Raw genomic sequence first — 23,227 nt, forward strand, 5'->3', positions numbered from 1 at the left:
CGCCGAGTCCCCGAATTTCGCCCACTGTCCACGGTGCGGGATCTCATCCCTTCTTAGGGCTGAACGGGATTCCTCTTCAGCCATTCGTCCACTGGTGGACATCGAGGTCGTCTCCACGTGCGGGCTCCTGTGAGTCATGCTGCAGTGGACGTGGGGGAGCAGAGAGCCCTTCACGATCCTGATTTCAGTTCTTCTGGACTGGGATTCTGGATCACATGGTAGTTCTAGTTCTTGTCTGAGAAACCGCCATGTTTTTTACCAGCGTGTGCTCCCACCATCAGCACACCAGGATTCCCTTGCTCCACAGCTTCGCCCACACCTGTTGTCTCTCGTCATTTCGATACTAGCCGTCCTGACAGGTGCGAGGTTTTGATTTGCATTTCCTGATAAACAGTGAAGCTGAGCATCTCTGCACTTACCTGCTGGTCACTGGGGTATTTTCTTTGGAGAAGGTATCCATCCAAGTCCTTTGACCATTTTCAATCAGGTTACTCTTTTTTTTTTTTTTTGCTTTTGGGTTGTAGGAGATCCTGATGTATTTTGGACATTAACCCATTATCAGATGTTAGTTTGCTTATATCTTCTCCCATTCCGTAGGCTGCCTTTTACTCTATAGATTGTCTCCTTTGCTGTGCAGAAGCTGTTCAGCTGGACGGAGCTCACTGCTTGCCAATCTTGTTGTTGCGGTTGGGTGTCATGTCCCAGAAATCATTAGCAGATGGGTGTTGTAAAGCTCTTCCCCTATGTTTTCTTCTAGGAGCTTTATAGATTCAGGTCTTATATTTAAATTTTGACCCGCTTTGGGCTGGTTTTCATGGATGGTGTAAGATAAGGTTCCAGTTTCATTCTTCTGCACGTGGCTGTCCAGTTTTCCCACCATTAACTGAAGACACTGTCTTTTCCCCATTGCATCTTCCTGGCTCCCTTATGGAAGAGTAGTTGGCCACATACGTGTGGACTTATTTCCAGGCTCCCTAGTGTGCTCCACTGGTCTATGTAGCTGTTATTATCCCAGTCCCATGCTGGTTTACTTACTGTAGTTTTGTAACATACTTTCAAGTCAGGAAGTATTGCATGATTAATTGGCATTCTGGGCAGGTTTTTCATGACAGAAAAACATGTCAACTTTTCCTTTTGGTGTAATTTCTTTATTGCCAACTCGCATTTTCCTTAGACAGTAAAATAAATATTTCCTAAAAGCCCCTTGAGAGAAGCTACTGAAATCGTTTGGTATAAACTTGTGCACGAATGAGTAGTAAGTGCATCCTGAACATACTTGGGATTAAATAAAAGATCTCATTAACGGAAACCGAGAAGCCTTGCAGTCTGGGATTTGCTGAGACATACAGCTGTAAGCCCGTGGCTTCTAAGTATTATGTAACCCTTTTTCATGCGCAGACCCGTCCTGCCGGATGGTGCTCCCACTCTTATAGTTTGGTAGCCCCTAAAAATACCAAATATCCCAATTCACTAAGCAATTTCATAACACTGGAAATTGCTCCCAGAGAGGATTTTAAGTTCCTAGCTAAATCAGCTCTTGATGAGGCCATGCCGCACATGGGTGAGTGCTCAGGTGCGCACACACGCACACACACACGTCTCACCCCAAGCCCCTCTTACCCTATCAGGTGGCCAGGGGTGATGGCAGACACCAACAGCCCGTCGGTCAGCCAGAATTTGAAGACTTTCTCTTTGCAGTGGTGTTTTTTTGCAGACAGGTTGTCACCTTTCTCCCTGCCCCCTGCCCCCAGTCCCACCTCCAGCTCCCAGGGCTGAGCCTACCCAGGGGTGAGGACTCATTTTTCTCCCTACTGTGTGAGTCCTGGCAGTGACCCACCCGGAGATATTGTGATTCACGCTCCCTGTGGTCATATTGTCTTCCACTGTCCTGGACCTCACAGGGACCAGAGGCTCTTTCTGGACAAATTATCCCAGTGAGCTGTGGGTTTGGAGTGCCAAGTACCTAGATCCCTTCCTCCGACTCTTGGAAACAATCACAAAAGCCACAGGAAACAGCCCACAGCCAAAACAATGCTCTCAGATACATTTTCCACTAAAACCAGAAAACTGCAAATTCCAAAGAGAAGAAACATCTTTCTCTAATATAAAATTATTAATTCCCCTCTCCTGTAGTGATTTTCATAGTATGAACCTGGAAAGTCTTTTTTAGACCTTGTTGTTTCTTTAAGAAACAAAGAAAAAAAAATAGCAGCAATTCAAGGTTTGAAGAAAAGGAAATGGATGTGAGCTCATCAAGAATGAAAGGTAGTTTATTTTCCAATAGCTTAGTTAAAAGGTCAAAGCACATTTTTCTTACAAATTAGGCCAGAGTAAAATTCAGGAAAATGGGAAAGGAAGAAATAAGGTTTTAAAACACACAAAGACTATAAATGGACAACAGGGAGGAAGATCAGATGCTTGGGACATGCAGCAGACACACGATCCTTGGCATGTAAGGTGCATTAAAATCATGCTTGGTGCCCGTGGATGGTATCCTGGCCTTGTTCACTAGTTAAGGGGTGGGTGGGAGGAGGACTTGGTTAATATGCCAGGAAGAGGTAGATCTTAATTAGCTCAACAGTAACTTCAGCGAAAGGACCACACTTGGCAAAGCAGAGCAGAACAACTCAACTGGGAGAGACACAGCTAAGTGAGAGACCCAGGGCCGTTCCACTCCGGGCGACTGCACGCAGAGGATCTGGGGGGGCCTGTTCAAGAGGGTGGCAAGGGCCCGGTGCGTCTGGTGCACGCCGCCCTGTTCTGCCATTCTGTGAGGACACCGTGGGCTCCCGGACTCTGGGTTTCGAGGGCTGACCTCTAACCCAGAGCCGTCCCCACACAGGGAGGCTCCAGGGCACAGCCCGGGCAGATGGTGGTTCGTGTCAGTTCCTGATGCCATCTCGGTGCCCAGGAGAGATCCGCTCACGTCCCCACATGAGGAACAGAGAACTGTGTGCACGTTGGGAAGCAGGATGCTGGAGACCATTGTCTGTGCGTGTATGCATTCACACGTGTGTGCAGCTCCGTCACACATACAGGTGCACATGCGTGTGTGTATAAAGCATGTCTGTGTGTCCATGCACGTGTATAAATGTACATACGTGTCTGCGTACGTATGAAAATATCTCAGTTTTAGCGCTGGAAGTCCCCTGTCCTGGGAACCTGCTCAGCCCCAGGCAGCCCAGGGTGGCCACCAAACCCCAACAGGAGGGTCCTAGAGCTGCCCCGGCAGATGTCCCAGCAGCTGGACGGCCTGACCTCTGATGGTGACAGGGCCCTGGTCGCTTGGGCTCTTCCAGCGGAGACTCCCCAACCCCGTTCCTCCTGCGGCCACTGCGCCGCCCCCCTCCCCGCCCCCAGCTGCAGCTCTGAGGGCCTGACAGCAGGTAGATGTGTCTCTGAAGTCTTAGCTTTGATTTTAAAATTGGTGTGGATTTTTGCGATCTGCTCTCTAACTATATATGTTTTAATATCTCTAGAGGTGTTTTAGTATCGAAATAACTTTGCCCCAAGTTTTTACGTTAAATCGAGGTGTCCATCCTCTGCTGTTCTATGGCTGGTCAGCCCGGGGCTGGCCCCCGAGTCCCCAGTGCCACAGGTCAGCCGTCCGGGTGCCGTGTGGGGATGCGCTCCGTGAGAAATGCCCCTGTGCTGCCGGACTCACAGAGCTCTGCGTGCAAACCAGCATTTCACGCACGCGGAAACGGCCATGGACGGAGAAAAAGCAACAGGTGCTTCTGGCTTCTGGCCAGGCGCCTGTCAGAACAGAGTCCCAAGGGCAGTTCACAGCACGGAACCTTATCACGGGGCTCAGTTCCCTTTCCAATCCCCGTTTCTCCACTTGCAGGAGGCAAATCCTGATTCAGTCCCAATTTAACGCACCGCACGCCCAGTCTGTGCCCCCGAGCTGCTGGCCGCACAGTCGCCTGCTTTTCTCTGGACACCAGCACGCTCGCCCCTGCTGCTCAAGGTGCACGGGGCCGGCGGGCTGACAGCCCTTGTCGGTGGGTGGGAGGCACCAAGGCCTGTCAGCCTCAGGGGCCTGCACCAGGGAAGCCAGGCTCCCCGTTCTTCCTCTCTCCCAGACAAGCTCAAGTGTGCAGTGGGCAGGTGTGGGGGCAGGGGCTTTGGGAATAACGAAGATGACGGATATTTAAGGAACAGTGATGCATCTCAGGCACCCTGCACGTCCCTAATTACTCACTGCTGCAACTATCCCTCCTGTCAATTCTGCTAAATGAGTATCACAAGTCTCATTTTTAGAACACAGATAAAATACAGCCCCTCTGTTAAGAACGGTTAATAAGCGTGCTCCAAGTCAGATGGCTTCTAAGTGGGGACTTGCACTTAAATCCAGATAAACCGGGCTTGCGAGCCGTGCTCACCGCGTGCGAGGTGCGTGTGCTCTTGTGGAGGGGACGCCACACGGCATCAGCTGCAGGCAGAGCCTGCCGGCTGGTGAGCACCACAAACACACGCTAACACCCCCCACCCCTGGGAATGAGTCAGGGTTCTGGGGGGAGCTACGGGCTGAATTGTGTCCCCCAAATTCCTCTGTCGAAGCCCTGACTCCCGGCGCCTCAGGATGTGACCTTATTTGGAGACGGGGCCTTGACAGAGGTGATCAGGGTAAAGGGAGGTCAGCGGTCACCCTTGATCCCACAGGACCGCTGTCCTTACATGAAGATCAGATCAGAGCGCAGGCGTGCATGGCCGGATGACCGTGTGAGGACACGGGAGAAGACAGCGGTCCACACGCCAGGGAGAGAGGCCTCCTTACCATCCTGTGTTCCAGACACCACCTGGGGGACAGTCCTGGTCCCCACCCCACGCAGCATCCCCAGCGGTTCAGAAATGCACCAAACGTCCTGCTTTCTGTTGTTCGGCTAACTGGCTCTGCCATCTATGTGCCGGCGTGCCCCACCCAGGAGGACAAGCGCATCAGTGCGCTCCACCACGCTCTCCTCATCCGCAGAGCGGGTACGGCCGTCAGGGTTTCCAGGAGGCTGATAAAGGTGGTGAGCCCAGAAAGCACTATCCCAGCACCGGCGAGCTGGGTGTGAGTGACGGCAGGGTTCTGGGCGTATCATGCAGTAGTAGGCAGGTCAGACCCGGGGTCCCGGTGTTCAGGACCCCGTGAACACAGACCCACGCCCCGCCGGCGGGTACAGCCACTTGCCCTGACTGGCTCTGACCGGCTCCTTCAGCAAGTCCCCCTGCATCAGGGGACCAGGGGGGGTTGCATGGACCCGGGAGCAGGAATTCTCCGTTCACCAGTAAACCACAGACCACGTTCCTGGCACATCCGGGAACCGAGAGAATCACCTCTAACCCTGGTCAGTGTCTCCACCAGGCGGCGAATCATCAGCAAAGACATTCTCGTGCCCTCCCTGCCCCGCCATCTCGGAGCCCGGCAGCAAACCCCAGGATTCCAGGTCTCAAACCCCTCCTGTGCCCACCCGGCCAGTGGGTCTTCTCTCATCGGACTGCTGCTCTGGGCCCCCTGCGAGCCGCTCCCGATGCACCAGCGGGGTCGTCCCTCAACCCCTGTCCCCCTCGGGTGTTGACCCACACCCCAAGCTAGTGCATCTGAGCCTTAGCTCCTGATGCCCCCACCTGCCCTGATGGTCCCCCATCTCCCAAACCTTTCTCGGAGGGGCCCCCAGAGTCCAGAGCCCCCCTCAACACCGGTGGCCTGTGCCGATCCTCCGTTGGGGCCTTTGCTTGACCTTACTGGACCAAGCAGAAAATGGCTCCTTGTGAACCAGCAGGACATGCGGCCAGCAGCTCTTCCTGAGCTCGGCTGGTGGCAGAGGCTGTGCCCCCAGGGGCTGCTCTTCTCCCATCCCGAGCACGGGGGTATTTTCAACACTGGCTGCACAGGACGGCCCGAGGGCTGCAGTGACCCTCAGAACCACAGGGGCCGAGAGAGACCCCAGGTCGGCTGGCAGGTGCCCCGCAGGGCAGCCCCCCGCCACAGCCGACCCAGGCGGTACTCAGGCCCTCCAGAAGGGACTCCAGGCCGTCCCGAGCACGGGGCAGAAGTCTTCATCTGTCCAGCCCACCCTGGGTGCCCAGGCCCACAGCAGGCAGACACATGCCGAGGTTTTATGGACAAGGGTGTGGATTATCTTTCCCAACTTCTCAGCCTCCTCACCGAGCCTTCCTGCTATTTCCACCGGCAGGACAGAAGGTGCCTCCGTTAGCCTGAGCCTTAGCCCCCGAGCCACGTGTCTCACTGAGAGGAGAAAGGCCCGCAGGACCCTTCCTCCGGCTCCTGGGAGGGGGCAGAACCATGCTCCCGATGGGTCACGTCATCCGACAAGGACAGCCCTGCAGAGTGCGGGATGGCCAACAAGACCAGAGTCTGAATTCCAGAGACTTCGCTAGCGACGGTGAGTTAGAAGGACACCCTCCACATTCCCTGCGCACGGCATTCATGCGAGGCTGACGGAAACTATTTGGAGTTTTCCTTAACTGTGAAAAGGGAGAACTTGCCCGAGAAAACGGGGGACGACGCTTTGCTGGGAGACTTGCAAGCAGAAGGGACGGGAGAAGGCCTGCAGGCTGCTCCGTGTTCCTTCTCTCTTTGCTCCAGTGTCTCCACACAATAACCAGCTATGTGGCCAATTTCCAGGAAATTTATAGCAAGGGAGGCCTTAATTTCATCCATCTGCCCTCCAACGGGAAGGAGGCAGGGGTCTGTGGAAATAGACTGAACTCCTGGAAAAGGGAGCAAGGATTTTACCGTTCTGCTGTTTCTGGGTTGAAATTTCCCTGTGGAACCAACATTGTGGAGACCGGGTCCTCCCCAAATCCAGCTGCCTTTCATCGTGCTTGGAAGTCACACGTTCCACTCCCTCTCCACCTCCACCAGGCTCTTCCAGTGGGGTGCCCGCCTCTGAATGGACTGTAATCCTAACGGGAGCGAGCTGGGCGGCGGAGGGGCCCTGACAGGAAGTGACGGCAGCATCCACGGGGCACGGCCACGTGCCTGTGGTTACACGGAGCCTGCAGCCAGGACCCACCAGCCCCTCGGGCGCACGCTGTAGTGGGTGGGTCATCGTGGAGCAGGTGGTGATCATGTGGGCTGGTGAGAAGGGCACCTCCGAGGGAGGCCCAGCCCCACGCAGCCGCGGGCCCCTGTCCGTGGGCCCCTGTCCGCCGCACCCACCTCAGCACCGGGAGGGGGCAGGGTGTGAGACTGAGGAGGGGAAACTGCACGGTCTCACCGGGGTCACGGACGCGGGATGTGCTCAGGCCCACGTAACAGCGTACTGGGCGATCGTGAATAGAAAACTCTTCACCAGCAGGGGAAATCTGAACAATTTATTACATTTCGAGCCTCAGTATACAAAATCCGGTGAGCCCACTTTTATAAGCAAGAAAGTTCAATTGCATAGAAAAACATTCAAGAGAAAATGCCCCGGGAGATAAGGTCACCCCGTGGCTGCTCAGGGGCAGGGTTGCAGGCAACTTAAATGACCTTCCCAGGGCTCTGAAGGGTTTCCCAAGGTCCCAGGAGGGGCACGCGCTACTTTCTCTTCAGACGGCACTGATGTTGGCGGCCATGGTGGGTGTGGAGGAGCGGACCTCTCCGGCTGCAGACCTCTCTGGGGTGCAGACCTTTCCAGGAGCAGACCTCTCCGGGTGCAGACCTTTTCGGGTGCATCTCCGGGGTGCAGACCTCTTTGGCTGCAGGACTCTTCGGGGTGTAGACCTCTCTGGGGTGCAGGCCTCTTCGGCTGCAGACCTCTCCAGCTGTAGGCCTCTCCAGGGTGCAGACCTCTCTGGGTACAGACCTCTCCGGGGTGCAGGCCTCTCCAGGGTGCAGGCTGCTCAGGCTGCAGACCTCTCCAGCTGCAGACCTCTCCGGGGTGCAGACCTCTCTGGGTACAGACCTCTCCAGGGTGCAGGCCTCTCTGGCTGCAGATCTCTCCGGGGTACAGGCCTCTCTGGGGTGCAGACCTCTCTGGGGTGCAGGCTGGCACCTTCTCAGCTTGGTTGCCAGCTTGTCCACCGCGGCACTGGTGGCTGGGCCTCCCAGGAGGGGACGGTTAAGTGCGTCCTGCACAGCATGTCCGAGGCACAGACCTCATCATTTTTTAAAGGAAAATCGCCAGCACCAAAGCAACCCTCTCATGACCATTTTCCACAGGCCCCTGGAGACTGGAGGCTGAGCCAGAGATTCTGAAACGGGCTTGGAAGTCAGAAGACGGGTCGAAGCCCAGCACACACCAGTGCAGGGGCTTGGGAGGTCTTCTCTGTGTCTGGGGAACGGCACGGCCCCCCTTTCTCTGAGCCGGTGGAGGCGAGTGGAGCTCATGCTGGTGCAGCGCATGCTCAGGGCCTGGCCAGGGTCAGTCGTGGGGCCTTCCTCAAAAACCCCCTGCCTGTCGTTGGGGGCGATTGAGACACGGGGCGCTTTCTGCAGATGGGCTGCTGGAGATGGCCCAAAGCGGCAGAGACGGAGACTCACCAAAGCGGCTCCACAGGGAGGCCCGTGAGGGGAAGTCTGTGCAGGCAGCGCATGCAGGGGAGAGGGGCTGGGAGAACTGGGGCGGTGAATGTGCCGTGCTCCCGGGTGGGTGGGGAGGACACTGAACTTGGGAAATGAAGAAAGGCAGAGATGTGTGGCTAAAGCTTGGAACCGCGGGGTCCGGGCTGGCCCCACTCCGGGAGTCTGGAACGAACCACTGACGTGTGGCTTGTTTCTCCCTGCAGCTCCCCGGCAGCTGGGGAGGACAGCAGGGAGAGCCCCTCCCCACTTCCTGCGCCATGAGCAGATCTCCCAAGATTCTAGAGCAGGAGGGACTCCCAGCAACTGCCCATCCGCCTTCCTCATTCCACCGGCGCCGAAATGTGCACCCTGCACAAAACTCGAGGCTCATCAAGCAAAGCAAACCCTGCTTCACGTCACACGGCTCACGCCGCACATTTCCCGGCTCAGAAGCCTCCGTCCCCAGAGCCCACTGAGCAGTCTGCACTCGGGATCTCCAGCTGCCTCTCACCTCTTGACGTGAAGGTCGTCCAGCCGCTGTGACTCGGAAAACGCAACCAACTTCCGCATCCACACAGATGTTAGATCCCCGCTCACTGCTGCAGGTATCAGCAGGTGGGAGCCAGGGCTGGGGTGCGGACGTGGGGGAGGACAGGAGGAGGGCAGGAGGCCCCGGAGCCCGAGCACGTCCAGCCTGCCCCGTGCTGACCGCCACCATGACAGTGTCCTGTCAGAACGCTTTCTGCTCTGAGGGGATATATTTTCTTGAATGAAAATTTGCTTTACAAACAAATATAACAGACTTAACGTTGTTCCAGAGCAGGACTGGCTCCTTTTAGAACGATATCTAATTTGCAGACAACCAAATATGCACATTTTGGCTGTAAATGCTCCCAAGTAGTGACCTCAAGGCTCCGCCTCTCCGTCTGGGATGGGAAATGCCCCTGGGTTCAGACGCCGCACTGGATTCCTTATCATCGGTCCACAGGCACTAAGCATGCTGCTCTAAGTCCATGCTGCATGGGCCCATGCGTGGCCCCCCCACCTGCGGGTCCCCACGCGCTCAGATGCCCCATGGGATGGACCGATGCCCAGGGCTGGCCGCGCGCAGGAAGCTGGTGGGATGGAAGGCCTGTGCCCAAGGATGCACTTGCAAGAGGCACCAGACGTGGCCGGGGTGGGGGGGCACTGGGGCTCCCGCATGCAGAGAGGTGCCACGTGCGGGGTCACAACATCGATCTCACGGCTGTCCGCCCTCCCCTCCCCCAGCACAGGCATTTCTGCCTCTTTCTTTGATCTCACGTACATGTGTTCAGATGGCTTATTTAAGTAAAACCCCCAATTCCCTCTTTGTGGGGAAAGGGTGTCGAGGCGAGGCGCCGTCAACCAAGAATTGATCTGGCCGGGAAGGGAGGACGGCTCGCCAGACCCGCCAGGACCTGCCCCGGTGGAGAGGCCAGCACAACGGAACTGCTCCCGACACGCACCTTTACCCGGTGGTCTCGCACCTGCCGCAGACCCAGGGCAGACCCCGGCAGTTGACTGCCCGGACCCCAGGGATAGGATTTGGGGGAAGCGGCCCCTCCCTGCCCGCTGACAGATCCCAGCCGCGCTGAGGCAGCCGTGGGCCTAGCAGCCGTGGGCCTAGCTCTGGGCACGGGCGCGGATTCAGCGGTCACGACCGCCCCCACTCCTGGAGACGTCCTTGTGGGGGGAGCGGCTGTGTGGCCCCGTTCCGGCCGAGTCTCTGTTGACAGAGGCTCTGCTTGTCCGGGATCCCAGCCAGGGTCTCGTTCGTCCTGGCGTGCGGGGTAGATGTGACACAAAGCACCAGAGAGATGTCTTGTGTTTGCGGACGCTCGGGAAGGCGAAGCGACGGGGAGATCCGACGTGGCAGCTCAGCTCGGCTGCCCCCGTGGGTCACCTCGTGGGAGAGACAACAGACTCTTCATCGCTCGCTCAGGGTCCATTACTTGTGCAGCCGAGAGCAGTCTTAGTGGATATGGTGGGTGACAGCAGAATATTTGAGAAGCCTGGGAGCCTAACTAGGAAAATCAACACGGGGGCGCCTGGGTGGCTCAGTCGTTAAGCGTCTGCCTTCAGCTCAGGTCATGATCCCAGGGTCCTGGGATCGAGCCCCACATCGGGCTCCCTGCTCAGCAGGAAGCCTGCTTCTCCCTCTCCCACTCCCCCTGCTTGTGTTCCCTCTCTTTAAAATCTTTAAAAAGGGGCGCCTGGGTGGCTCAGTCGTTAGGCGTCTGCCTTCAGCTCAGGTCATGATCCCGGGGTCCTGGGATCAAGCCCCGCATGGGGCTCCCTGCTCCGCAGGAAGCCTGCATCTCCCTCTCCCTCTCCCCCTGCTTGTGTTCCCTCTGTCGCTGTGTCTCTCTCTGTCAAATAAATAAATAAAATCTTAAAAAAAAAAAAAAAAAGAAAAAGAAAATCAACACGACATTGATGACCATTGTGCGAATGTTGCCCTAGAAGGCGGGACAACCGAAATGTTCACACAGGAAGGTGCGATGCCTGGGGCATGGTCCGTGGCATCAACCGAGCCGCAGGGGGCAGCTGCCCAGGGGACAGGGTGCCAGCCAGGCGGACAGGAAGCCCAGGGGGGCTTGGTGGGTGTTTCAAGAGGGGCATGCTGACCCCAGATGGAGACCGTGCCCCTCAGAGGGGCTGTGTGCCCCCAGGGAGGACACGGTCTCAGAGCTCCTGCAGTGACCGCACCACGTGCCGGGTCTGTCCCCACGTGGCGGCCTGCACTCGAGCACACTCTCTGGTGGTCCTGGCCCCTGATTGTGAGTCAGAGTCATGGAGGTTTGTTGAAACGCCGACGGCCCGGCCCGCCCCAGAGTTTCTCTGTCGTTGGGTCTGGGGAGGGGCCCAGAGTCTGCACTGCTATCCATTCCCAGGCGATGCTGGTCTGGGGACCCACTTCGAGAACCGGCACACAGTGCTTGGCGCTCTCGAGGGGTTGCTCCTCCCCGTCCATGGGCCCATCATCCAGCCTTGGTTCCACACGGGCAGGGCAGACAGCACCTTCTGACGGCACTTCCAGCCCCAAACCGCCTGTTTGCCCCCAGAGGCTTGAGCCCTGAGGGCACTTCAGATACATGTGTGCGCGTGAGGGAAACGTGGCCGCCCCGTCGGCAGGCCCTGGACTGAGGCCGCACTCACGCTGCGAGCACGCGGCTGGGAGGACCTCAGGGCACATGCAGAGGGAGCGTGGGAGGAGCCAACACAGACGCATGCTCCTTGGTCTCGCACGGGCTGGCAGATCTGACCTCCTTGTGGGGCCTCTGTGACGGCCCACCTGCCCCACTCCGCCTTCACCCCTGCAGCTGTTCTGAGGGTGTGTGGGAAGGGGCGGGGCTGGCTGTGCGCGGTCCTGAAGAGGCAGCGAGAGCTGGTGGGGGGAAGGGGTGCAGCTGTCCTGCAGGGCGCCTGTACCCCTTGCCAGAAATCCTTTCCCTCTGGGACGCCTGGGTGGCTCAGTCGGTTAAGCGACTGCCTTCGGCTCCGGTCATGGTCCCAGGGTCCTGGGATCGAGCCCCGCATCGGGCTCCCTGCTCGGCGGGAAGCCTGCTTCTCCCTCTGCCTCTGCCTCTCTCTCTCTCTCTCATGAAGAAATAAATAAAATCTTTAAAAAAAAAAAAAAGAAATCCTTTCCCTCCGCTGTCTCTGACAGCACAGATATGTGTCAGCAGAATTTGCTGGATGGACAGAGAGGGGAGGAGGTGGGATGCCCTGTTCCCTGTGACCTGGACATGGACTCACGTGCACCTGCACACACATTCACACACACACTTTGACCTGGAGCCAGGCCAACCAACATGGAGGGGACTATGAGGCATTCACAGAGACCCCATGGGTGTTTCTGCATCTGAGGCTCCCACGATTCCTGAGCGCCGTCTTGGGGTCATTCATCATCCCACACGTGGTACCAGGAAAGGTGAGAGCAAAGGCATGTTCTGAGCAACTGGACGTGGGGGAAGTGGCATCAGACGCTGCCTCCCGGGGCCGTGCAGGAAAGGAAGAGACCCCAACATGCTGAGCACCACTGTGCACCACGAATTTACACGTGTGGCCCCATCAGAGTCGCACGACCCTGCGGACAGGCACTGGACCGCTCCCCCGAGGCCACGAGGCAGGTGGGGGGACCCAGACTCCACTCAGAACGGTCCACTCGACATGGAGACCCCGTCTAGAACTGGAGCCCTGGGGGCCCCAGGGTCCTCCTCCTCCCAAGCACTGTGGTCTCGTGCCTACCCCCCAAGGTTACTGGTTAGTGCATCTGATTCCTATGACATCTGAGGACTGATTGAGTTTCCAGATTTTTCTTTCACTCCGTGACTAGCATTCCTTTGAATTTTTCAAAGCCTGGATGTCCAGTCTGCCTTAAACAGTCGGGGGCTTGATGTTCTGAGACGCAGGTTTTAGTTACATCAAGCTTTTCCAGGTCCAGGGGCTGCAAGCCCTCAGCAGCCTATTCCTCTGAGGGCTGAGGGGGTGCGTCAGGCCCTCACTCAGCTTCTTCCTGGGGGCCCTGGGTGTGGGGCAGGGAGAGACGTCGGCACCACTTTTCTCGTTCTGCCCTCTCCAGAGATGGACGGCTGGACGGACTCAAGCAATGCTGAGCAGACAGAGCACAAGGCCCTGCGCTCCCAGAAACCGAGACAGCTCTGCCACCAAGGGAGATTTTCCGTCCGTCTGTCCCTGGCGTTGGTGCGTGGCGGCCACCGGCTGCACTTAGAGTAGAAGCTGACCACGAGTCTCTGTCGGGCACAAGGACGGTGTTGGTGTGCGGACTCTCCGTCAGGCTACAGATGGGTCTCTGCCCTGGAGCCGGGACGTGACTCGGCAGTCTGTCTTGGGATATTAAGGGCAGAGAGGCTGTGTGACCGTCCTGTTCCCACGGGCTGCAGGCTTCCCGAGGACAGGTGTGCCCGGCAGGGTGCGTGCCGCTCCGCCCGGACCCGCGAATCTGCCGCCGGCCATGAGCATAGCCACATGGGCCCTGCAAGCCCACGGTGGGCTGAGGCGCCGGGACTCCACGGAGCAGGCCGGGGAGGCTGCCTCCTGTCCCGGACGGTGAGGCGAGGTCGGAAGCTCGCGGACAAGCGGCAGGAGGAGAGCTTTGCATGTGACGCTGGCTGCTAGGCTCCAAAGAGCCCCAAGTTCCCTTCCACCTTGCCTGGCGCAGGGGTGGTGCGGCGGGGGCAAACTTCGGACCGGGCTGCCCCGGGGGCTGGGGCCACTCAGGCAGCAGACTGCCGAGTGCACAGGCCCTGAGCTGCCCTGGGAGGACCTGGGGCCCCGTGACCTGACCGCCGTCCTGGACGTGTCCCGGGGCCCCGACCCACCGCACCCCTACCTCCAGGCCACTTGGCCCGGGGAAAACAAGGGTTATTCCCCACCCCCTCTGCTGTGCTCCCCTTCCTGGGAAGCCCGGGTCTTCAGCCGGCCCACGAGCCCCCAGAAGACACACCTCCCAGCCACGGTCACGGCTGACGCGCACCTGACTTTGGCTTGCGCGCAGTCTCGCAGGGGGGAGGCGCACGCTTCCTCCGCCCCGGCTACCGCGCTGGCATGCGGCCCCGGCAGCTCCAGCTCCTCAGGGCCACGCCGCTCTGCGCGGTCTGTGGCCGGCTTCTTTCTTCTCCCCATGAAATGAAATCAAGTCTCTAGCTGTTGAAGCCAGTATTATTTTGGACTTTCTGTCACACTCAGGCACACTAATCCCGACTAAATCACGTCTGTTTACCAGCAAATGGATTATCCTCTCAAATACGTCGAGATGCCAAGTCAGCTTCCAAACCACACCTGCGAACGCCTCCCTGCCAAGAGCGCGAGTGGAGAGCCCGTCCCCACGCGGCCGTGTCTTGGTTGACTGTGGGGGCGGACGCTAGCGGGGAGCTCGGGGCTCTCTGTGACGGGGCCCAGACCGCGGCCCCTCTGGGCTTGGCAGGCTTTGCAGGCGAGGCGCCGGCCTGGCCGCCCCGTCCCGCTTCCCCTCTCCGCGGTCCTGTCTCGCTCCCAGGCGCTGTCTCGGGGGATCTCCAGGCCTCGGGAAACAAAGAGTAGCTTCACTGTGAAACGCTCTTGGCTATCCACGGTTCAGGTGTGGGCAGGGGCTACGGAACGCTGTCCTGTGCATCCGCCTCCTGTGTGTGCGAAGGTTGATGTAATCCCACAAAGAACAACACCGCAGCAGATGCAACACGCACCCTTTATTTGCCTGCCTGGCATGATCTGCGCCACGCACATTACTGTGCCCCCTTCAAAACTTGGGAGCCAGGATGGTGAGTCCCGATGCAGCAGGGGCCGGACCCGGGCATCCCATGGACCGGGTGGGGCCCAGCTTTGGGAAGTCAAAGATAGCCTTGAGACTATGGGACCACGGAGGAAGCCAAGGCTGGTTTTCACGAAGCTCAGTGCCCACACGCGCCCTCCATGCGTGTGCTCAAGAACACATGTGATGCCACAGGCAGCCCAGGGGTCCGTGTTAGCCGGCTCGGCGCCCGGGCCCCCTGAGGGTTTTAAAGACATGATCCGTCTCCCGTGACGCCAGCAACAGGCATCTTCCACCGAGGAGGACCTGTGGGGCCGTTCTGTCACAGCAGGCTTTGGGTCTCCGCGATGCGCTGCCACCGTGGCGTTCTGAGGCTACCGTATTCTCTGATCATGCTGGCTGGCTCTGAGGGTTTATACCTAAATATTGCCCCCAATCCAACCCTAACACGTCTATCAACATTTCTAAGGAGTAAAATCCAATAAGGGCGCTTGGGTGGCTCAGTCATTTAAGCAACTGGCTGATTTCGGCTCAGGTCATGATCCCGGGGTCCTGGGATCGAGTCCCCTGCTCTGCGGGGAGCCTGCTTCTCCCTCCCCCGCTGCCTCTCCCCCTGCTCGTGCTCTCTGTCAAATAAATAAATGAAATCCTAAAAACAACAAGAACGCTCACATCAGTAGGGCTCAAGGGTCCCACAGTTGTCTGCAATCACCTTCTCCTCGCGGTACTCCCACAGCCCCTCTGTGTTCTTCCGGCAGACTCGAAGTAGGACGCCACAGCATGCCCAGACTCAGGGCTGTTTGGTGGCAAAGCCAGGTTGATGCCCCACGGCGCCAAGAAAGGACTCAGATCCGGGCAGCAGCGGTGGGTTCGTGCACCTCTCCCTGGAGAGGCACAGCCCAGGGAACTGTCTGTGCTGCGGATGCTCCCGGATCGCAGGCTGCGTGCCAGGCACCGGGGGCACCATGGGGAGGGGGACAGCCAGGGCTCTTTCCCAGGGACACACCCCTGACATTCTGGAACCTACGATCCTGGGGCACACCGGCCCTGCCCTCCCCCGACCCTGGTGCTCTGGTTTGGGATTGCCCCTCTCTCACTGGTTTCAGAGGATCAGTGGCTTCTTTGGACTGCCCTTTTTGTTCATTTTTCTGAAAAAGCTTAAAGAAATGCCTCACGGGTGGGTGGACAGACCCTTACCTCCCCAGCAGCCGAGCGAGTTTCCTCCAGTGGGATCCACTGCTGGTTTGAGACCTGGGTACACAGTGTGATGGGAAAAAGCCTCATCCAGGCAAGACCAGAGCTCACACTCTCAACCCATCCAGTGCCCGGCGGGAGCTGCAGGGGGTCCCCATGCCTCAGTTTACCCCTCTGTAAAACGCGGCTGCACGGAACGCATGGAGATCCCTGGGGAGGCGGAGAATATACACGTGGAGTGTCAGCCTGCAAACTCTGCCCCTGCCCATGTCCTGGGCACGTCCCGCCATGGAGACGAGCGTAGCTCTGGGGCCAGGAACGCTGCGTCCTAGACCCTCGGCGCCGATGGAGAGCCACGTGATCCCATGCAGTGAGAGGGTAGAGGAACGAGCAGGTAGCTTTTCCAGAACACGATACGGGTGGGCAGAAGGTACCGGTGAAGACACCGCAGGCCTGGGAGCCCAGAGAGGCTCCGAGCAGCACCGCACAGGCTGCGGGACCCCTGCAGCCAAGGTCCCGCGGGCCGGCTCCGCGCTCAGACTTCCTGCTGCTGCAGTCGCGCTGCGGCTGCTGGCCCGCCGTGCGTGCCGCGGGGTGCTCACCGACCCTCCCGCCGTGCAGGCCTGCTCTTCCCTGAAACGCGGAAGGGCAGTAGCGACCTGGCGGGTGTGTGATGAGTGTGCGGTGAGATGACCCACAGGACATGGCTGCCGTGCGCGCGGCTCGGGAGCACCGTGGGACTGAGCCCATTTTCCCGCCATCCGAGCTGCGCTGTGTGGGCGCTGCCCACGCCCCCGCGGGGCCCACGGGTAAATAGCCAGATGCTCCGCGGGCCCGGTGTTAGAGCGCGGCCGGCCCGGGCGCGAGGGCAGTGTCTACACGGCCGAAAGCGGCTCACTTCAGAGAGCGGGCTTGCCGTCCATGGACAGGCGTGGCCCGTCATGTAGAGCAAGTGGGCTCGCCTCCTCCTCCCCTGTGAGGTCCCTGTCCTGCGTGGGGCTGGCCGGACAACTTTGCTGGGGGCTCTGAGAACCGGGAGTCTCACCAGGCCCCTCCTGGCCCCCAGAAGTTCTGGTCTGGAAGTTGGTCCGGAGCCACAGAGCCTCAGCCATGTGTGTGTGCGGGCGAGTGTTCCAGATCAAGCCCCAGCTGCCCACCTGCTTTCTAGACATCCTGGCCCATTCGCGACCACGTAGGGGCCCGCCCCCCATCCTGCCTGCAGAAGGGAACCTCACGACCTCGCGGGGAAAGGGTCGGTGCTGAGCCTTGCTGGGAGAGGCACGTCCGGCCCAGAGGCAGCCATGTCTTCCCCTCCGGTGACGGCACCCATCCTACCCGAAATCCAAGTGTATTTTGACTGGGCTTTACATACAAAAAGCTCTTTAAAATTATCGAGGACTTTTTACAGGGTCTTACTAGGTGCAAGCCATTTATTTTCCTTAAAACAAACCTGATAACACAGTTGAGCCTGATCATTGCACATGGCCTTTTCTGGAAAGGCAAAGAACAGAAAGCCCAAGGGCAAGAGGGTGAAGGCGTGGGAGGGACCCTGGGGGCAGGAGCGTGGGTGACAGGCTCTGGGAGGCGCCCAGAGGAGGCCCTCGGGCTGGCAGTCCCTCCAGCAAGGAGGGCCCAGCGCACACCTTCTGCCGCCTTGCCATCTCCTCGCTGCTTCCAAGTCTGGGGAGACCCAGGCCCCTGCAGGCCCGGTGCACTCGTCATTCACACAGCAAGAGTGAGAAGACCCACTGGGAAACGAAAGCTCAAGAAATGCCCTGTAGCTCGGTGCTCGCCCTCAAGCACGTTACGTAACCCCGACTTCCTCCCTCCTTGGATTCCACGTTCAGACGTGAGTTGTGACCCCGATATTCTGGGCTAAAAGAAGACTTGGCACCTGCTATCCCCACATGGCACATGAAGAACAGCGTGTCTGGGTACTTGCATGTGTCCTTCATTACCAGCACGGGCCCTGTGACGCTGGGCGTGCGTGGGGTCAGAGCTGATGGGACGGGGATGCAGACTCTAGGGAGGTTCTCGCCAGGGGAATTCAGGTCTGTTCTGCTTCTGTAGCACGAGACTTGCCTAGACTGAAGATCACATGAAGACCACAGACGCCCCCTACCGGGTGCCCCGAGACGTGTGCACGGCCTCCCACAGCCTCAGGTTCTGCATCCGAGAAATGGGCATTACTTCACAGCCTTGTCGGGAGGCCTCAGGCGAGACAGTGCATGTCGAGTGCTGAGCTGAGAGCCTGGCTGAGGGTCAGCGGTGGCACCACCGGACGCGTGCATGGTGCCGCCACCGAGACCCCATGAGCATCACATGGCAGAGATGCAGAGGCCAAGGATCAGAGGGCCAGCTGCCTCCTCCGCAGGGTCTCAGCTGGTTTCCAGAGCTGCAAATCGACCCGCAGTGGGGACAGAGGTCGGTGGTCAGAGCAGAGGGGGCTCCACGGACACTGGGCGCCGGCTGGTCCCTCCCAGCAATGGGGCTGTGCTGCCCGCGCCCCACAGCCCATCTGTAACTTCCTCTGTCCAGGTGGTGCTCCCGCACGCCCACCCTCCCCCGCCACCTCACTGCTCCCTCCCTGTGGGTCACCACGCACGTGTGGGCCACGCGGGATAGAGTGGAGTCCTGGCCACCAGAGCTCAGCCTCGTGGGGGCTCAGGCCAGCCGTGGCGAGTGTGGTGTCCCGTGGCCGGGCACCAGGTGAGCAAATGCACATGCTCTGCGGGAGCTTCCTGACCCGCAACATCAGCTCAGGCAGGAAGGCTTCCTAAAAACATTCCGCAAAGCCTTCCATTTCCAGCCCATCGGTGCCTCGGACGGTGTCTCTCCTCGCGTGGGGTGCCGATCTGGGCGCTGGTGGGCGCCTCCTGTCAGCCCACGAGCTCCTGGGCTGCCCGCCACTGTGGTGTGTGGTCAGCACCAAGGATGGTGCAGAGGAAATGCGTTAGAAGAGCTCATGGAGATCTTGATGGAGGTTCCACTTAATGCAGATATGAATAATTAAATCAAAGATCTGCTTACGAGAAGTTAAACAAAGCCAGGCAAACATACATCTAAGGCCAACTACCAACTCTCTGCAAAGCAGGTGACAAATTACAGGGGACCTGTCCGGGTCACGGGCCGTGACTTCCCTGTCCGAGCTGAGAGGTGGCCCTCAGCAGAAAGCTGATTGATGGGGCCTGGTTTTATCTGTGGGGCCCACTACAAAAAAGGATCACCGGGGTAAGTTGTTTAAAGTCATGGAGTCGGTAAAAAGATGGCGTCACTATGTCTTCCAACCACATTTCTTTATGCGTTCTGGTTTTTATTATTTTCTGAGGGAAACGGATTACCTCCTTGTCTTGAAACTAAACACAGTTCTAATTTCAAATGCTTCAGAGCGCTTCCTGTCGTGCCGCACAAGCTGATGCTTGCGAGCCGAGCTTTAATTTGAACTGTGTAATACATTTTTAATAAGGACGACTAAACTTGTTTCCCTAGAAATGTACTTTAAAGAGTCGTAATAAACTGTCTCCCATAAAGAGGAGCTACTTAAAGCCAAACACAAGCATCGCCGACCCCACCCCAGCAAGCGTCCGGGCCGCGTCTCCCAAACACCAAATGGGTGGGCACACCAAACCGAGACTCATCTTGCTGGCGATTCACCAAGTCTTTAGAAATGACAAGCGTAAGCTCCCCCGTCAAGCAGGTCACGATCTGGGGAAAAGGCCACACGTGTGACCGGGTGAGCTTGAAACCCTGGGCTCGGTTATGGAACTAAGGGCAGGTTATGGAACACGCCAGGGAAGCTCTGTTTTTAGAGGTTCCAGCAAGAATAACAAGGAAGGTGGTAAGCTACCTTTACGGAGGACTCCCTGAAACATGCACAAAGTAGCCCAAATTGTTCAGCCACAGCGCCTTCGCGACGGAACGAAGAAGGGTGTCAGCCACATTTTCCTGCAGCTCCATGTGCCAGGGACAGGCTCTGCGCTGACCCCCGGCCACGCGCGGGCTCGAAGCCGGTCTGGGCGTCAGGCAGGGGCCTTGGGCTCAGGCAGCCCCGCCCAGACGGGGGCCCCCAGGCCACGGAGCCGCCGCCTCTCCCTGCCGCTCTCAGGGTGCACCCCGACCCTCTGCCTCTGTCTCCTCCAGAGACACGGCGTCCCGATGCCCCCAGTGCGCGCTCTCTCCCCGGCAGCGACACCCTCCTGGTTTCCAGTGCCCCCGACCCCCAGAAAGCTCCCGCCGCGGCTGAGACCCGCTGCTGGCTTCTCAGTGCTTGTATCTCAGAGCCAGGGACGCCCCGCCCGACCTCCCTCCTCAGGCTGCCCTCACGTCGTCTCTACCCCAGCTGTTCAAACAGGTGCATGGCCGACGGGAACTGGGGAGCAGGACAGTCTCACAGTCTCAAAGCCCCACAAATCGCTCATTAACGACCAAGGAAAAAGGTGGTCTTTGTAGAGGAGTAAGGTGGCATCTACCACCTTCACCAACGGATACTTAGCATCGTCCAAACTGGGAAGAACGACATCACCCACCTCCCGACATGACACAGTGGGAAGCCCATGACAGACCCCACATGTTCGCATTCTTGCCGACATCTTCCACCTGATTTGGAATCTAATCAACCGGGGAACAGACAAACCTAGACGAAGAACCATGCGCCAGGACACCTGGCCTCGTGTCAACAACGCTGCAAAATTAGGAGACCAAAAATAAAGCAAAACTAAAAGATAGGAAGAGTACTTGAGAATAAAGAAGAGCGGGAGATGTGACACCAAAAGCTCTTCTTCTTGACTGGAACCTGGACAGAAGTGACAAGCCGGCCATGAGTGGCACTATGAGGACGGGGGCGGTGGGGGGGCCCGGCCCTGAACCGTCGGTCACACAGCGCACTGCACCGATGCTATACTTTGGGGGTGATGCAGAATGTCTTGGCTCCTAGAAGACACACTTGTAAGTAATTCCAAGGCACTTTCATAAGGTCTGGAACATACTTGCAAACATTCCCTCCAGACAGACAGACGGACAGATGACTGGGTTTAAGAATGTCGAGTAGACAGCTAACAGTTGGTGAATCCAGATGAAGAATAATGGGTGTTTATCTTACTATTCTTTCAACTTGTTCAAAAGTTTGGAATTTGCAAAATAAGTAAGGAGAAACCCAAGTCAGACCCCTCCTTTCCGCTGCGAGCCCAGCTGTGGGAGGAGGGCACGCTTGGACCTGCCACACCATCTATGACCCTGGGGGGACGAGCACGAGGACAGCCGGATCGGTCCCAGAATTAACCCCCCTGGTGACCCCGCTATGTCTGGGCTTCCTGTGGGGTAAGAAGCCCTTTCGCTCTGGGCTCAGCTGGAATTTCTTCCCTGCGTCTAGCCGGTGCGGGCTGTTGTGTCCAGGGAAGAGCTGGACACCTCGGGAAGGGCAGACAGCTTGGGCGCCCTCCCCACTCCTCCCCCGATGGCACCGGGTGGGGCGGAAAAGGGATAGCATCCATGACCGGGGGCCTGGGGATGGGCCATGCTGTGTTTCCAACAGCCTGCACCTGGTCAGACGCAGAAGCCATCGCACTGTTCAAGCTGCCTGCACCGGGTTCTGCACCGGGTCCTCCTGCCCCGCGGAGAGCAGGGACCAGGGAAAGCACCTGGCAGCCCCTGGGTGCAGCCAGACGTCCGTGGAGCCCCCGGCCTGTAACAGACACACCACCGCGGAGCCCCCGGCACGTCCCACCAGACTCTTTGGGGGGAACCGTTTGCAGAGCTGAAACTGAAACGCGAAATACCCTACAATTCAAAGGTTCGATTCGCCAGAGTCCTCTGATGGCTGGGGTGGCTCCCCACTCCTCGGAGCTGTGCTTGCTGACAAGACGGGCAGGAGACTTTTTCCTGGCTCCTGTCTGCAAGGGCATGAGTCGGGATGGCTGTGGCCCAGAGCCTGCAGGATTATTAGTGGGGCTGTGCGTGCTCACGGTGTCTGCTCCCTCCGCTAATTCCCGAGGGTGAAAACTGCTCCCATGACCATGGGATTAATTCTTCTCCAGTTACTGCCCGACAGCACCAAGGAGCAGAGAGGGAACAGTGAGCCTGCACGCGGACGCCTGGCTGGCCCTCGGCTTGGCAGCCTGGTGCCACTTTAAAACGGCGTTAACAGTGTAATTGGCGTCGGGCTTGGTGCTACAAGTCATGTTCTGTTTTATAAACAGGAGGATTATTTCAGATCGATCAGAGGTGACTGCGTTTTGCAAATTACCTTGGGCTGCGACTGTTCCACACTTTGCTAAGTGGGCTCTGCTGATGTAGGAGCTCTAATCCATTTGGCTTGTTAAGGATGGCTGCCTTTTTGTAAACTGGAGACAGAATACTTTGTTTTTATTTTAAATATAAATTTGAGGAGCAGGTGGGAGGCAAGAAAGTTCAGTGGTTCAGCTGAGTGGACAGATGCACCCACCATGTCAGTTTTATCCCGACTGATGAATGCATTCAAGCTCTCCTAAACCCAGAAATGTACTGCACTTGTTCCTAGATCCCACAAAAATCACCATTCAAAAAGGAACAACGGGGGGGATGCACAATCTGTCCCAGTTTTCAGAAGAGTGTGTCTTGTGCAGGCTTCGGGCTGATTGGAAGGCTGAGCGGGGAATATTTCTGCGACTCTCTTCCCTCCAGCATCAAAAGGAGCGACAGCTCACGGCCAGGTCGGGGGCCACGCCGATGGTGGCAGGGAGAAGTTACCAGCCCTCCCCCAGTGGGAAACACAGGCAACCAGTCAGAAAAGGCTTCACCACGCCTGGGTTCTTCAGAAGGAACACGTGTCCGAGAAGGGCAGGGACGCTACACTTTGGCCAAAGCGTAATGGGCCGCGAGCAGAGGGGCAGCGCTTGTGGCCTCCTGTATTTTGGGTTCAGTGTCAAATCTGAGTAGCCGTAAGTGTATTTAAGAAATACACTTGGGATTTCCTCCAGATATAAATCAGTATTTTGCATTTCTTCTTACATGGAAATTTTAGGACCAACAAGTCACTAGCCTCTCCGAAACTGCACGAGTCTCTGATGGGGGCAGAGTGTGGGCAGATGGCCCCACAATCCCGTCTTTTGTTGGGCCTTGTACTTTGGAACAGTTTGTGGCACGTGCGGCCAGTACCGAAGCCTGCAGCTTCTCAGCGGGTCCCGCCGAGGTCCTTTAAACCTTTCTGCGACCACGCTCCACCCATCCATCCGCCAGTCTGTGGGCCGTCTCTGCCAGCTCAG

This window comes from Mirounga leonina, unplaced genomic scaffold (assembly GCF_011800145.1).
Source record: "Mirounga leonina isolate KUSES-001 unplaced genomic scaffold, KU_Mleo_1.0 Mir_321, whole genome shotgun sequence".
Lineage (NCBI taxonomy): Eukaryota > Metazoa > Chordata > Mammalia > Carnivora > Phocidae > Mirounga > Mirounga leonina.